The sequence below is a fragment of the Heptranchias perlo genome, chromosome 13, assembly GCF_035084215.1.
Source record: "Heptranchias perlo isolate sHepPer1 chromosome 13, sHepPer1.hap1, whole genome shotgun sequence".
Lineage (NCBI taxonomy): Eukaryota > Metazoa > Chordata > Chondrichthyes > Hexanchiformes > Hexanchidae > Heptranchias > Heptranchias perlo.
This window is the reverse complement of record NC_090337.1, coordinates 13,943,812-13,960,294: the sequence shown is the minus strand read 5'-3', so window position 1 is coordinate 13,960,294 and position 16,483 is coordinate 13,943,812.

Below are 16,483 nucleotides of genomic sequence, written 5' to 3'. Positions count from 1 at the left end.
CCTCATTGATGTTCCACCAGCCAGTTGCTCGCCCCAAACAGGTGTCTAGAGGCAGCTCGCCAGCACTGGGACTGCGAAGATTAGGTGGGCCAGAGTACGCCGGGCTGGCAGTCAGGTAAGACACAGGAGGAGGAGGAGGGGGGGAAGAGGGTGGAAGCCCACATCAGCAGCGGCCCAGACTTCCTTTGCGGGGGCTGGGGGAGCACTTCTACTCCTCATGGTCCCACAGAGATACGTTTCACACTTACCTTACAGGGACCTCTGCTGTGCGTCCACCAAGTTTTACCAAGTCCTCGTGACATCATAGGACCCCCATTTACATTCATCCATGGGACCCCCGCTTGAGTCAGGCAGGCTCCTCAACCCCCCGAGAAAGTAACAGCAATAAAATGGCTATGGGGCGGGAAAAGAGCGGGAAGTCCACCGCTTGGATTTTATCTCCCATTCTGTCCAGTTTCTGCTAAGTGGTGGGGGTTAAAGAAGGGAAGTGAGGATTTTTAAAAATTCTTTCATGGGATGTGGGCGTCGCTGGCGAGGCCGGCATTTATTGCCCATCCCTAATTGCCCTTGAGAAGGTGGTGGCGAGCCGCCTTCTTGAACCACTGCAGTCCGTGTGGTGAAGGTTCTCCCACAGTGCTGTTAGGAAGGGAGTTCCAGGATTTCGATCCAGCGACGATGAAGGAACGGCGATATATTTCCAAGTCGGGATGGTGTGTGACTTGGAGGGGAATGTGCAGGATGTTTCCATTTGAGGGGGAGACCAGAACTAGGGGCCAAAAATATAAGATAGTCACTAATAAATCCAATATAGAATTCAGGAGAAACTTCTTCCCCCAGAGAGTGGTTAAAATGTGACACTCACTACCACAAGGAGTAGTTGAGGTGACAAGCATAGATGCATTTAAGGGGAATCAAGATAAACAGATGAGGGAGAAAGGAATAGAAAGATAGGTGATGAAGTTAGATGAAGAAGGGTGGGAGGAGGCTCGTGTGGAGCAAAATCCATCGGCATTGACCTGTTGGGCCAAATGGCCTGTTTCTGTGCTGTACATTCTATATAATTCGATGTAAAAATTCCTACTAATACGTCAGCTGAGATTCTCTGGATTGTTCAAACCAATGGATGAAACCTTATGGATGACGATACACTGGACCTACAACAACAACAACTTGCATTCATATAGGGTTTTTAAACATAGTCAAACAACCCAAGGTGCTTCACAGGAGCGTAATCAGACAAAATTTGACATCAAGCCACAAAAGCAGACATCAGGACAGGTGACCAAAAACTTGGTCAAAGAGGTAGGTTGTAAGGAGCGTCTTAAAGGAGTAGAGAGAGGTAAAAAGGCAGAGAGGCTGAGAGGTTTAGGAAGGGATTTCCAGAGCTTAGGGCCCAGGTAGCTGAAGGCACAGCCGCCAACAGTGGAGCGATGAAAATCGGGGATGAGCCAATGGCCAGAAAAGACCTAGATCCAAAAAAAAAGGCGAGCTATAGAATGGCAACATTACTGCTCCACCCGAATGATTTACTGAAACATGGTTCCTATCCAGCAATAAATAAATCACTAATAACGCTGCCAATGTGGCGATGCCACCAAATGTTTGTATTTCAACAGCTGCTGCAGCAACATTAGTCGAATCAGCAGATTTATTCCAGAGAAATATACTGATCTGGGGAGCAAGTTCATTAAATACTACCCATGGGATTGACAGCATCTGGACTACCTATGAAACTCCAAGAAAAAAATGTTCATTTTAAGGTCACTAACTCTCTGAAACGGACACGTCGGCAGATTCCTCTTTTTTTTGCAGTTCTTTTCAGTTACTCTGTCCTCCTACCCTTGTTACACCATCAGAATTAGTCCAATGATCTATATCAGCACCGTTTGCAAGATTCCATGTTGCATTTAAAAAGTTATTTTTTCAATTCCTCTGGCTTCAAATATCAGTGGGAGCCTTTTGTGAATTTATGTTGATGCCTCTACCATTTCCTATCCAATCCCAGGTCTGGTATTTGATTTGGTTATTGATGTCTTTCTGCTGATGTCTATCAGATTTAAGAAGTCTCAGATGAAAGAAGTCATGCTGATCGATGTGCAACATTCCTCCCAGTAAATTCCTTTTACAAGACTTCTTGCTTTGTCAAACTCTCCACTTCAAACACACTTGCTTCAAAAATACTTGTAAATTGTTGATGCGGTGTAAAGCAATACATTTTGTACATTAATGGAAGCCACTGTATTAATTAAATAGTTTGACAATCGTATAATCACTGCAAAGTTGACACAACTTTTTCAAATAATCTACCTTTCAGAAGGATCATTTGTGAGGCTGATGGGCAGAGCATGGCTGCCCTTGGATAGGAAAGAGGCAACAAGATACTCTCAGGAAGGAACATAGGAACAGGAGTAGGCCATTCAGCCCCTTGAGCCTGTTGCACCATTCAATTGGATTATGGTTGATCTGTATCTTAACTCCATTTACCCGCCTTGGTTCCATATCCCTTACCCAACAAAATCTATCAATCTCAGTTTTGAAATTTTCAGTTGCCCTCAGCTTTTTAGGGGAGAGAGTTCCAAATTTCCACTACTCTTTGTGTGAAGAAGTGCTTCCTGACATCACCCCTGAATGACCTAGCACTAATTTGAAGGTTATGCCTCTTTGTTCTGGACTCCCCCACCAGAGGAAATAGTTTCTCTCTATCTACCCTATCAACTCCTTTAATCATCTAAACCACCTCAGTTAGATCACCCCTTAATCTTCCATACTAAAGGGAATACAAGCCTAGTTGATGTAACCTGTCCTCATAATTTAACCCTTGTGGGCCTGGTATCATTCTGGTGAATCTGCGCTGCACCCCCTCCAAGGCTAATATATCCTTCCTGAGGTGCAGTGCCCAGAACTGAACACAGTGCTCCTTATGCAATTTAACCATAGTTTTATACAATTGTAGCATAACTTCCTCCCCTTTGTATTCCAGTCCCCTTGAGGTGAGGCTAACATTCCATTCGCCTTTTTAATTTTTTTTTGTGCCTGTTCACTAGTTTTTAGTGATTTCTGTACTTGGACCCCTAAATCTCTCTGCTCCTCCACAGTTCCTAGCTTCTCACCATTTAGAAAATACTCTGAGCTATCTTTCTTAGGTCCAAAGTGGATGATCTCACACTTCCCCATGTTGAACTCCATCTACCATAGTTTTGCCCATTCATTTAACCTATCAATGTCCTCTTTATTACATTGGTGTGGGACTGGAGACAAACTTATGCTGGTTCTAGATTTTTTTAAAAACTGAATTAAAATTCTCAAACTGCCATGGTGGGATTTGAACTCATGTTCTCTGGATTACTAGTCCAGTAATATAACCACTATGATACCGTGCCCAAAATGGAGTTTTAGCTTAAAAGCTGACCACACAAAATGGAGTTAAGCTGTCGAACTGAATGCAGGGAAATGGCTTTTAATGAACACAGGATCTCAGCTAGTTCAAACCATGGAAGTTCCTAGATAATCAGGCCATAAAACATCTAAGTTAATTACACCAGGAAGATCTGTGTTTATACTAGATATTCCTTATGAGTATGAGAAGCCATTATCCTTATCGCAAACCATTTAGAATAACACCTATTGGAGCATAAAGATGTCACCTCTCCCCACTTCTGTGAAAAAACTCTCGAGAAATCCAAGATTGGTAGCAGAAAGGCCATAAAGTCTGTCATGCTGGGGGTAAATCCATGCCCAAATGACTCAATGACAGTCACAGGACTCCGCATTTATCAGGTTTGATTGACGGGGGTGGGGGCAGGGGAGACCTTCAGGCACTTGAGTCACTCTGATTGGTTAATTGAATGTAGACAGACCTCCCTCCAAAATTAAGATATAAAAATAGAGCGTGCGGTCCCCCTCGAGCAGTCGGCAGTAGACAATCTGTAGTAATCTTTGCAGCGTAGCAGTCTGTAGTAGCGTCTCTCTTTGTTTTTGTAGAAGTAGCAGTCTCTCTGTTAGGTTACTTAGGTTCGCTTTGTTCTGCAAGAACCTCTACCCAGCAGAGGCAGGAAGTTATCCTTCACACAAAGAGAGATCAATTCACGGAATGGCCTCCAAGTTAGAGTAGTTGAGGCAAGAACCCTGGAATTGTTTAAGGAACAGTCGGTAACCAAGGGACACTGATTTAAGGTAATTGGCAAAAGAATCAGAAGTGAGCTGAGGAGAATTTTATTTTATGCAGTGAGTTATGATCTGGAATGCGTTGCTTGAAAAGGTGATGGAAGCGGATTCAACAATAACTTTCAAAAGGGAATTGGATAAATACTTGATAATAAAAATTTGCAGGGCTATGGGGAAAGGACAGGGGAGTGGGACTAATTGGATAGCTCTTTCAAATAGTCAGCACAGGCATGATTGGCTGAATGGCCTCCTTCTGTGCTGTATTATTCTATGATTCTATGCCACAGTGGAGGGAGTATTGGTTCTTTCTGCATGGATGAACTAAAATGGGCCAAATGACTTTACTCATCGATATTTATCTTGAGAACTTGTGACCTACCCTACAACACTGGTACTGAAGGCAGCATTGTAATTAAATGGGGCTTTAGATCTGTACAGTTAGATTTAGGCTGTATGCCAATGGTAACTTTGACTTATTTATAAATGTTTAATTATTTTGCAGTGCATTTTAAGAATATAACGTTCCTCCATTTCCTCCCCAGCCTCCTGTAGCTGAGAAGGTGGGTAAGTAAGTAGATGATTTGTTGCTGTGCCAGTGCTACTGTGAGCTAGCCACTAGCACATGTATAAATGAGAAGGGAGCGGGGGGAATCTCATCTCAGTTTCCTCTCCAGATTGTGGTTCAGCTGAGATTAGAGAATAGCAGAATGTAGTTGGAGGGGATTCTGAACCTGTAACCAGTTAGGTACAAATTTGCTGTAAATGATTTTATGTAATAGAAATCCATATCTGTGGTAACACTTATGGTGCTAATCGTGGTTCAATGGTAGCACTCTCACCTCTGAGTCAGAAGGTCATGGGTTCAAGCCCCACTCCAGAGACTTGAGCACATAATCTTCTCTGACACTTCAATGCACTACTGAGGGAGTGATGCGCTGTCAGAGATGCCGTCTTATGGATGAAATGTTAAACTGAGTCTCCATCTGCCCTCTCAGGTGGACGTAAAAGATAGAATGGCACTTTTTGAAGAAGAGCAGGGGAGTTCTCCCCGGTATCCTGGACAACATTTATCCCTCAGCCAACATCACTAAAATAGATTATCTGGTCATTATCTCATTGCTGTTTGTGGGATCTCCTGTGATGCCACACTCTCAAGAATGAATGAAAAAAAAGTGCTGCCATGGTGAAGAGACACCGAATGACTGCACACATTCTCTAACAGAGGTCCATGAATAGTGAGCAGGACAAATTGGCTGCCACGTTCCCAACATTACAACCATGATTACACTTCATTGGCTGTAAAGCGCTTTGGGATGTTCTGAGGTCATGAAAGGCGCTATAGAAATACAAGTTCCTTCTTTCTTTCTGCTGGAAGAAAACTGGCCAATCATGGCACTTCTGAAACAATGGCTCTTTCACATTTCTCAAGTCACTAAATCGCCATTTATCTGGTATAAATGACGACTATTTCATTCATTCTGCCGCAGAGTGCAGAAAGTGGCAGAGGAATAATTGAAGAACACCCGTTTCATTGACTGAGACATGAGGTCCTGGCTAACAGCATATTTGAAAAATACAACAAAACTTCTGGGCAGCTTACAGTTGTCCATCAGTATTGCTCTCTCAGCAGTACGAGCACTTAGTAGCAGGACCCATCCCCAATCAAGACAGAGGCAAGTGCAGCAGAAAAGCACATTAACACGTGTACCCCAAGCACTGAAAAAATGTAGTAAAATGAATCCATTTTTGATGTATCTTGCAGCCTGTCATTCTTGAGCTGCACAGAAAAGTGTCCGATGTCAAAAAGCCGAACAAACAAAATGGTTGGCTCCTGAGATCTCTCCTGTAGGGGCCTGGAAAGTCCCTGCAGTATAAGAGTTGATATCATTTGTAAGTAGCAGATGGTTAACTGATCATGCACTGCTTCTCTGTCAAGTCCAGGTAGCTGACTGCCGCAGTCGCACCAATATCTAGCGTATTACCCACTGCCAGAGTATTGGACTAAAGATTCTGTTATGCCTGGTCCTAGTGAGTGCTGGGGACACACATCTCAAATTGGTGCATTCCCAGCTCATGATTTCCTGTCCATTAATGGATGGGAAATTGCGGATTGAGAGTGCACTATTTTGTGATATGCTCTCCCAGTGCATTCAATGAGTGGACGAATCGGAATTTTTACCTCATAGATTTTTCATGCTGAAACAATGAAAATGTTGTCTTTGTAATTAATTATCGGGTAAGCTTAAAGTTATGACTTCCCAACCGCTTTCCTCTCGTGCAAATGCTATTGCACAAAGCTTTCTCCCAACTCCGTTGACGGGTTATTGGGCAATTGCACTGCGCAGTATGGCACCAAACCGTGCAGATCAGGAAGGTGCAAGGTTCAATTCCTGGTCTGTGATGAGTTAACTGCTGTCAGGCAAGGTGGAAGTAGCAATGGTACTATTGGGCACAGCGTCCCTTGGTCAAGGAGGTGGGGGGGAAATGTCAGCCAAGGTTTCTGCTCCTGCTCACTATTCATGGACCTCTGTTAGAGAATGTGTGAAGTCATTTGGTGTCTCTTCACCATGGCAGAAAAGCTTGATAGCACTTTTTTTTCATTCATTCTTGAGATATTGGCATCACAGGAGATCCCTGGTCCTATTTTCAATTTAATGAATGATGGGGAATTGTTCAGCATTGGGCCTATTTTTCTGTGAGCCTGTTCTGTTAATGTATGATGCTTTCCACCCCCCCCCCCCCCAATTTTCTCCCCCTCCTTGGCAAGGCTTGTGCTGGCATATGGTTCCATGGTGCTGGTAATTCTCTCATACTCTGCTCTCTCCATCACCCACAAGGCACAAGTCAGGAGGGAGATGGAATACTCTCCACTTGCCTGGATGGATGCAGCTGCAACCACACCCAAGAAGCTCAACACCATCCAGGGCAAAGCAATCCATTTGTTTGGCAGCCCATCCACCACTTCCTCCACCACCCTAAACACCCATTCCCTCCACCACTGACGCACCATGGCTGTAATGTGTACTATCTACAGGATGCACTGCAGCAACTTGCCAAGACCTCTTGCACAGGACCTCCCAAACCCACAACCTCCACCACCTAGAAGGACAAGGGCAGCAGGTGCATGGGAAAACCACCACCTCCAAGTTCCCCTCCAAGTCCCACACCATCCTGACTTGGACATATATCACCGTTCCTTCATTAACGCTGGGTCAAAACCCGGGAACTCCCTACCTAACAGCATTGTGGGAGCACCTTCACCACACGGATTGCAGTGGTTCATGAAGAAGGCTCACCACCACCTTCTCAAGGGCAACAAGGGATGGGCAATAAATGTGGCCTTGCCAGCACCACCTACATCCCAAGATCACATTTAAAAAAAACTTTTAATGGACAATCAGTGGGATGCATAAGACATATCCTTTTTCTAATTCACTGTCTGTCTGTCATTGCCGTACAAGTTATCAGATTCATTTACTTTCTGTATGCTATCCAAAAATTGAAACCTTTCCTGTAAAATCCCATAAATATGCCGTTCCTTTGTGCCATTTTATTTTGTGGCTTTGCTTGCTCATTGCTGTTATTGTTTGTCTTTCCTTTCATTTGCTTTTGTTCTTACTGTTTTTCTCCAGTTGCTTTTTCTCTCTCTCACCCCTCCTCAAACCTGCTTTTGGACTTTAAATCTTTCTGTAACTAACCTAGCTCCACTGTCTATTGTCTGCATCTATACGAACTTCACATGCCTATTACAGCCTTTGAAGGCAACCCCAATCGCTCCCTATTCTCTATCTGATCTATTGCACAGTCTAGCTTTTTTTTTAAGAAGAAATGCTCCAGGATAGGTTTTAATGATCTTTGAATTTCTATCCTAAAACCATAATCTTGTTTAAAACGATTTGTAAAAGCAACTGTAAAACAATATAACCAATTATTTAGAAATTGTTTATGCTATTAGAAAAATATATACATTAACAGTATTGTATATCTTTGTTAAATGGAAACCTTTTTTTAATAAACAAATGGTGGCTAAATAATTAAAAATGAATACAGCTAAATTGTTAGCTTGGTGCAGTGGTAGCACACTTGCTTCTCAGTTAAGTTGTGGGTTCAATCCCCGTCCAGGATTTGAGCACGTGACCCAGGTTAACACTTCAGTACAGTACTGGGGGAAGCACTGCATTGTCACAAGTGATATCTTTTGGATGAAACGTTAAACTGAGATCCCGTTGCCTGTTCAGGTGGACACACAATATCCCATGGCATTATTCAAGGAGTTCTCCCTGTCTCCTGGGGCCACCACTTAGCCCTCAAAAAACATCGGCAAAACAGATTAACTGGTCAATTATCTCATTCGCATTTTCTAGACCTTCTCTATCAGCAGATTGGCTGGCGTGTTTGCTTACATAACAACAATGGCTACGCTTCCAAAGCAATTAATTCAAGTTCTGTCTTTCCCTAAAGGAAATCCCTACCTTCGATTCCTAAAACATAGTTTTGGACACAATTTTAGACAGGGTAAAGACAGTTTTGAAAACTGTCCTGTCATGGTCAGTGATGCTCCATGTAATCTGCCAAACGGCAGAAAAGATTGAGGGGGCGAATTTGGTCAATGTTAGCATCGCAAAATGGGCTGATAGTGAAAGGAAAACCAGGTGTAAAACAAGCTGCTGATTCGCTATCAGCCCATTTTGCACAGCTGCTGTTGACCAATTTCACGTGCTGAGAGCACCTGGCCGGTGCTAACATACCAGCAACCCAATATCTCTCATCAAAAAACTATCATCTCCAATCAGGAATCCAGGCCTATCGAAATACTTTTTCAGTTTTAATTTTAAGAATATCAAGTTTTTTTTCAAATAGGGTTTTGATTTTAACTATAACTAGCTGATCACCGCCAAAGACAAGGTACGTCAACTCTTCTTCGCTTACCTGAATGTGGAGGCAGGAGGAACAGCAATACTACGGAATGTTGCCACCCTGCCCTCTCCCGTTCGCCTCCCGCGCCAGGACCTACCCAAAGGTTGCTGCCAGCGTCCAAGCTGGCCGATGCTTCACTGGGACCGACCAGAGAGCTGCATCAGGATGTCTGATTGGTGCCTGCAGCTCGCCGGTTTCATGGTAATGAGGCCCGAGGATCAATTTCAGGTGATCCTCGGGCTGACCTCTTCGGCCTCGCATTAGAGTCAGGCCACCCGTAGTCGAATGCTCACCAATTTACCCCCCATTGTGTCCAAGTGGTGATTATGGCAGAACAGCCAAAAGGACTGGACTCTTGTGAAAAGATGAAAAAATAGCTCTTTATTAGCTCAGCAACTTCATGTATGGGGTAGCTGAATGATCCAGGATGGGAAGGACCCAGTTTCAATTGCCTGACATTAGCCAAGGTTGGTAATTAGGGCTCTACATTTGCCTTACCCAGGGGTGTTGTAGCTAATGGAGAATCAACCAGGGTTCCTACTTCTGATTGCAGTTCAGCAACCCCTCCTGGAGGTGTACTCCGGTGAGGACAGGATTGGACTCGATTGGGATTCCCCCAGTGGCTGAATAGCCAGCCGACTTTCTCTCTCAAGGCTCACTCTAAAATAATGGCCACTCAGGCAAGGCACTGGAGGCTGCCTGGTGCCAATGAAATTGGACACGAGCAGGGAGTTGAAGCCTTCAGGAGAGATGGGGAAGTGCGTGAGAAGTTGCAGGGAAAATGAACAAATAAAGTAAATAAATAGATCTAAGAAGAGATGAAAAATACAACTGCAACTGAGTACTTGGCAAGGTGACGTACTGCCCTCAAATTCATGATTGAAATGTTATTTTAAAATTTCATGAGTGCATTTTTAAGCACTGCCGATTCTCTTTGCTTTTAACAGCGGATTGATAACTGGCTGCAAATTTTGCACTTGAATGTATTCTGCACAGACAGCAATTCTAACAGTTCTTCATTGACCTCCAAAAACAGCGTCGCACTCACTAATAAAGTTAATTGTTCGGCATTGGGAATGTCTCTGCTCTCGTTAAGGAACAAAGTGATAAAACAAACACAGCCCTGGCCCCTTTATTTTTTTTTGCTCCATTTTCACTACAGATTGTCAGGCGGTTCATTCATTCACTCAGCTATTGTACTGAGAGCCTTACATTCGGAGAGATCTGTTTCTTATCAGAACATACAAATTTCTGGCACTGTGACCATGCATTTCTTCACAACCGTGCCTTTAGTAAATGGTTTTTGATGACTGGGCTGTTAACTAGAACATTGCACAGCTGGTTTTCATCAACTGACTCATTAATTTCTTTAACAAAATATATATATTTTCCTGAAGCAAAAAATAAAAGTCCTTTTAATGTACAAAGTGTGTCCTCGTGTTACTCCCCTTCCAGCTGGTTATATTTTCCTTACAACATGTGACTTGACGTTGAATTTTTTTGGACATAGCAACATGTTTTTTTTTGACAAATGAGACACCGACGATTCCACAGAAAAATCCCTCCATTTTCAATTTAGCTTTGAAGAGTTTGACATTCACTGTCAAGTTTTCTTTTCTTGTCGGCCGGCATTTTTGGAGAGCCCATTTCAAGTAGCTATGGCTGCCATGCAAATGCTGGTGTTTCCTGTGGTGTTTCGATGCTGCCATTTCCTCAATAACATTGTGCGGTCCGGATTGAATCACAAAGCAGGCGCATGTGACACTCTCAAGCCATGTGTTTGACTCCCTGCTTTAAAAGATGGCTGCGTTGAGAACGTTCCTTTAAATGCAAGTGCACGAAGCCTCGAAAGGATTTCTAATACAACATATTGCTAACTAAAGGGACTCGGGTCATTCAAGAAAATGTCATGTCATCTACTGCCTCAGCAGTGTGAGCATATCCACTGACAACTTGAAAATATAGTGAAATATTAAGTTATTAAACTGTCCCTGCCCCAGTGGGCCTCACCTGTAACACTTGCAACAGTGAAAGATGAAACAAAAGTGCCGATGAGCATCCTGACAAGAGACTAGAGAAGCTGAGATTGTTCTCCTTAGACCAGAGAAGGTTAAGGGGAGATTTAATAAACGTGCTCAAAATTATGAGGGGTTTTGATATTGTAAGTAAGGTGAAACTGTTTCCACTGACAGAACTAGAGGACACAGATTTAAGATAATTGGCAAAAGAACCGGGGGGGAGATAAGGAGAATTTTTTTTTACTCAGCGAATTGTTATGATTTGGAATGCACTGCCTGAAAAGGTGGTGGAGACAGATTCAATAGCAACTTTCAAAAGGGAATTGCATATATACTTGAAAAGGAAAAATCTGCAGGGCTATGGGGAAAGAGTGGGGGAGTGGGACTAATTAGATAGCTCTTTCAAAGAGTCGGCACAGGCACGATGAGCCGAATAGGCCTCCTTCTAAGCTGTAAGATTTTATGATTCTATAAGACAGTAGAATGATAACCAAGGCGATAATTTGAACCTTTACACTATGTTTTCCATTTTATCTCCTTTCTTCTTATATTTTGCAGCACCTTAACCTGTCAGAGAGAAGTTTCTTTTTTCAAATCCATTTGCAGAACTGAATCTTTGGTCCATTTTGATTTAATAGGTTAGATACTCCGATTGCCATAAGATGCAAATCTCATTGCCCTTGAGACTAGTTGGATGCTGAGGCTTGACCAGAATATATCTATGATTCTATACTATAAGTGAGCAGCCCCTCTAACAAGCCCCCCTTCTTTCAGGGAAGAGTGTAATCTGGGGAGTATGTAGAGGGGGTGATATATTTTGTGGATTATATTGAGTTGTGGATTATATTGAGTTTCCCTATCCTGCTGCATGTGAAAGTTATAAGCACTTGACTCCAGCAATTGCTCCAGTGTTATTTGATGGCTTAGGTCCAAATAAACATGGAAAAATAGAAAATAGGAGCAGAAGTAGGCCATTTGGCACTTCAAACCTGCTCCGCCATTCAATATGATCATGGCTGATCCTCTATCTCAATACCATATTCCACTCTCTCCTCATACTCCATGATACCTTTTGTGTCTAGAAATCTATCTAGCTCCTCCTTAAATAGATTCAGTGACTTGGCCTCCACAGCCTTCTGTGGTAGAGAATTCCACAGGTTCACCACCCTCTGAGTGAAGAAATTTCTCCTCATCTCAGTCCTAAATGACCTACCCCATACCCTGAGACTGTGACCCCTCGTTCTGGACCCCCCAACCAGGGGAAACATCCTCCCTGCATCCAGTCTGTCTAGCCATGTCAGAATTTTATATGTTTCAATGAGATCCCCTCTCATTCTTCTAAATTAGAGTGAATACAGGCCTAGTCAACCCAATCTCTCCTCATAAGACAGTCCTGCCATCTCAGGAATCAGTCTGGTGAACCTTCGCTGCACTCCCTCTAAGGCAAGTATATCCTTTCTTAGGTAAGGAGACCAAAACTGCACACAAAACTCCAGGTGTGGTCTCACCAAGGCCCTGTATAACTGCAGTAAGACATCCTTGCTCCTGTACTCAAATTCTCTTGCAATGAAGGCCAACAAACCATTTGCCTTCCTAACTGCTTGCTGCACCTGCATGTTTGCTTTCAGTGACTGGTGCACAACGACACCCAGGTCCCTTTGTACATCAACATTTCCCAATCTAACACCATTTAAATAATTCTCTGCCTTTCTGTTTTTCCTTCCGAAGTGGATAACTTCGCATTTATCCACATTATACTGCATCTGCCATGTATTTGCCCACTCACTCAACTTGTCTAAATCACCTTGAAGCCTCTTTGCATCTTCCTCACAACTCACAATCCCACCTAGTTTTGTGTCGTCAGCAAACTTGGAAATATTACATTTGGTTCCCTCATCCAAATCATTGATATATATTGTGAATAGCTGGGGCCCAAGCACTGATCCCTGCGGTACCCCACTAGTCACTGCCTGCCACCCTGAAAAAGACCCATTTATTCCTACTCTCTGTTTCCTGTCTGTTAACCAATTTTCAATCCATGCCAGTGTATTACCCCCAATCACATGTGCTTTAATTTGGCACACTAACCTCTTATGTGGGACTTTATCAAAGGCCTTCTGAAAATCCAAATAAACCACATCCACTGGCTCTCCCTTATCTATTCTACCAGTTACATCCTCATTTGGATTACATGTGAAAAAGAAAGAAAGAAAGACTTGCATTTATATAACCAAAAGTTATTTACAGCCAATTAAGTGCTTTTGATGTTTAATCACTCTTGTACTGTATGGAAAGATATTACAAGGTTTAAGGGCTGAATGTAAAGCATTGTGTAAGGGTTCAAATTATTGCTTTGGTAATCATTCTATTGTTTCCTTCTCAGCTGATTAACACACAGCAAACTCCCACAAACAACAGTGAGATTGGAATTCTCGCTCCCCAAAAGTTTGTGGATGCTGGGACAATTGGGGCTTTCAGGACTGAGATCGATAGATTTTTGTTAGGTAAGGATATCAAGGGATATGGAGCTAATGCGTGTAAATGGAGTTGAGGTGAAGATCAGCCATGATCTAATTGAATGGCGGAGCAGGCTCGAAGGGCTGAATGGCCTACTCTGTTCCTATGTTCCTATGAGATAAATGACCAGATAATCTGTTTTTTAGTGATGTTGGTTGAGGGACAAATATTAGCCAGGACACCGGGAGAACTCAGTTCTCTTCTTCAAAGAGTGTCATGGAATTGTGTATGTGCACTCTGTCTGTACTGCACTCAAGTATCAGCTTGGATTATGTGCCCAAGTCTTGGAGTGAGGACTTGAACACACAACCTTCTGACTTAGAAGCAAGAGTGCTGCCATTAAGCCAAAGAACAGCAGACTGTAGGTAGACCAGCTCCCAACACTTGCAATATCGTCCACCTCTACATCAGCAAATGGCAAATTGCTTTTAACATTAACTTTATGGGCTCGATTTTCGGACGTCCAAGCGGGTGCATTCGTGGCGGGGGGGCTCCAAAAATGGGGGTTCCCGGGGCGGGTTCGGAGTCCGGCTCCAACCGGCCCACTTCAGGGTTCCCCAGTGACGTGCTTAGATGCGCGTGCAGCCCCCGCATGCGGGACTCCAGCCAGCAATTAAAGCCGGTGGGATCCCACTTAAGGCAATTATTTAGGTACTTCAGGTCATTAGCAGACCTGATTTGTAGGATATTTTAGGAGGGGTGGGATTTTCATCTAAACTGAGAGTGTTTCCCGTACATCTTCCAGAAGGAGACCGCCATAGCTGCAGTCAAGACCTCCACGGAGGACGAACAGCATCACCAGCCTTGCCGTCCACATTGTCCACCTCTGACACGTGGAGCTCCACAACACAGTGCTGTGACACATCCACCTGCACAGCAGGAGGGAGGGCAACCGCTGAGAGAGATGCGTCGCAGAAGGTATTACCCTCATCACAGGGTCTACAGACCGAGGCTCAGCTTCCCAGACCTCTCTGAGCAGCAGTGCACACGGAGGCTCAGAGTCACTCAACATGTAGTTGTGGACATCTGCAGCCTCCTTCATGCCGAGCTGCTCCCTGCTGGCCCGAGCACCATCTTCTTACCTGTCGCTGTCAAAGTCACCACTGCCCTCAACAACTTCTCCTTCACATCCTTCCAGTGTGCCACCGGGGACATCGCCGGTGTCTCTCAGTCGTCTGCAGAAAAGAGACCTGCAAATACACCTACACCCACTCTGCAGTGACACAATGGGTGGCATCAGTTGTGGGTCTTCAAGGTGATCTTCAGGGTGGCAGTAGTGGTGATAACAACTTTTTTATGATTTTTTGCAAAACAAACAAAAATAAATCAAAAACATGACATTTTGTCTTACACCCTCATGCATCCCCTTTGTGCTCACAAAACCTTTGCCTTACGTTTACGGGAAACCCTACATGGTGCTACCCCTGTGGCTTCAGCAGAGGTAGTGGCAGGTTGCTCTTGTCCATGCCCTGACCGATGAAATGCTTTGCGCGGACGCCCTCTGGATTTCGGTGCCCGTGAGGGCCCCTCCAAAGACTGCTCCACCTACACCTGTGCAGGGGCAGACTCGGCCACCTGGAGATGGAGCAGCATTACAGGTACTGGTTGAGAGGGGGGCAACGGGTGAGACGTGGGAGCGCTTTGAGTGGCGTCCCCACTTCCATGTCCCTTTTCACCATCATCCCTCTCCTGGCCCGGGCCCACATCACTCCTTCCACCCTGCTGGACGACGGTTTGGAGGACTTGTGTGAAGCCTTGGAAAGCCAGCTGTAAGGTACCTGTCAGCCTGTTTAAGGCGGCTGAATGTTGCTCCCCCTGAATCCAAACGGCCGTTGTCAGGGCCTGAATGGACTCATTGTTGAGTTGTGCTTGAAGCTCGATGGAGGCTAGCCTTTCCTCCATCGCAGACATTCCCGCACCTACCCGCAACACTATCTCAGAGATGCCTTCACGTCCCTGTGACAGTATTCCACTCATGCAGGAGTTGGACTCCTCCATCCTCTGCGCGATTGTGAAGAGTGCACGTGGCAACTGTTCCAGTACCTCGGCAATGTGCTGCTGGCCCTCGATGACTCTCCTTTTCATGGCTGGCCACCATGGTTCAGCATCTGGGTCCAGCTGAGCAGAGCCTGGAGAAGAGTGCTCCCACCGACACGGACTCTCCACGGCTGCCCCTAACTAAGTGTGTATCTGCGCTGGTGGATGGCTGGCTCAGAGATGACGATGCACCCTCAGAGGCCGGCAGGTCCTCTGAGGAATCCCTCCACCATCACGGCACTCACAGATGGCCCTGCAAGAGAACAGAAAGCAATATTAAGCATGTGGACAGATGTTGAGGTGCTGTAGATGCCAAGTGATGCTAAGATCACTCGCTATCATGAGTGCTGAGTGTTAGATTTCTGTCACCAGCTGCTTGTGCGCTCCCAGTCTCGGCATCCACCACGGACAGACACTCCAGCGTCCGGCTTATTTCGAGTGCCTGCTGCTCCGCATCTATTAAGACCACCTGGTGTGGCGGGCCCCCTCCGGTCCTTGCCCTCTCACGGGCATTCTGGTATCTCTTCTCCTATCAAGGCAAAACACAGAGGCGTGATTGAGTGATGGTTGCATGGTGACCCGCTGCATGCATTGGTGTGGGTGGGGATGAGCGTGAGGGAGATGCATAGGAAGTGTGTGTGTGAGACATAGCCATGAGATTGTGTGAGGATTGGTTTGCGTGGTAGTGTTCGAATGGGAACTGGGGCGGTGAGTAAGTGCAGGCAAGGTGAGGATGATGGTTGAGTGGATGTGAGGAGTGATGTGAGAGCGTTGTGGTGGCAGTGCAGAAGCAGTTGTGTGGTGGTGGAGGTGATATGGAAGACGGAGTG